At 44.4% G+C, this 507-nt stretch overlaps 2 protein-coding genes across 4 annotated transcripts in view; one reads left to right on the top strand and one right to left on the bottom strand.

Moving 5' to 3' along the window:
- LOC119581899 overlaps nucleotides 1-312 on the top strand; it is a gene marked incomplete at its 5' end in the record, with an annotated part of 12,833 nt that extends 12,521 nt beyond the window's left edge. Inside the window, 1 exon segment of the mRNA XM_037930062.1 lies at nucleotides 3-312.
- LOC119581901 (vacuolar-sorting protein SNF8-like) overlaps nucleotides 1-507 on the bottom strand; it is a 43,000-nt gene that overhangs the window by 37,357 nt on the left and 5,136 nt on the right. The gene's annotated exons all lie outside the window — the stretch shown is intronic.

The following is a 507-nucleotide window of genomic DNA, read 5'->3' on the forward strand; positions in this document are numbered from 1 at the left end:
CCCGACTGTTTCCAGTCACGGCAAAAATTTTACTAAAGACAATATTTAACAGTAAGCAAAGCCAGGCAGCTGAGATCAAACTCTCACCTCTCAAATACAACCGGATTCTACAGAATTGAAAATTGACGGTTACTCAGACCACACTTTCTCGTGGCTGAGAGGTTCCAAAGTCAGCATACTTCGACTCTGAGCGGCTCGAGAAAAACGTCCAAGCGGTGTGACACGCGAGCAAAAAACGTCAGTGAACCGAGTGACTTGAATGTCTGGAATGGCTGTGCTCCTCTTATCAATGTGCGTTCGTGGCGCGGGTGGGAAAAAAGCGTTGGATAACTACGTATTATGTATATATTGTCACCTGTATATAGTCTTCCTTGTTACTCCAGTCATGAAACTTTATCCCCTGTTCTACGAAAGAGGGATGTCTTGACGGGTTCTTGACTTCCTCTTGGAATCTGTTGTAAACTAAACTTTCACGTCATTCGCTCATCTTAAGGACACTCACACTCG

Source organism: Penaeus monodon, chromosome 15, assembly GCF_015228065.2.
Source record: "Penaeus monodon isolate SGIC_2016 chromosome 15, NSTDA_Pmon_1, whole genome shotgun sequence".
NCBI lineage: Eukaryota > Metazoa > Arthropoda > Malacostraca > Decapoda > Penaeidae > Penaeus > Penaeus monodon.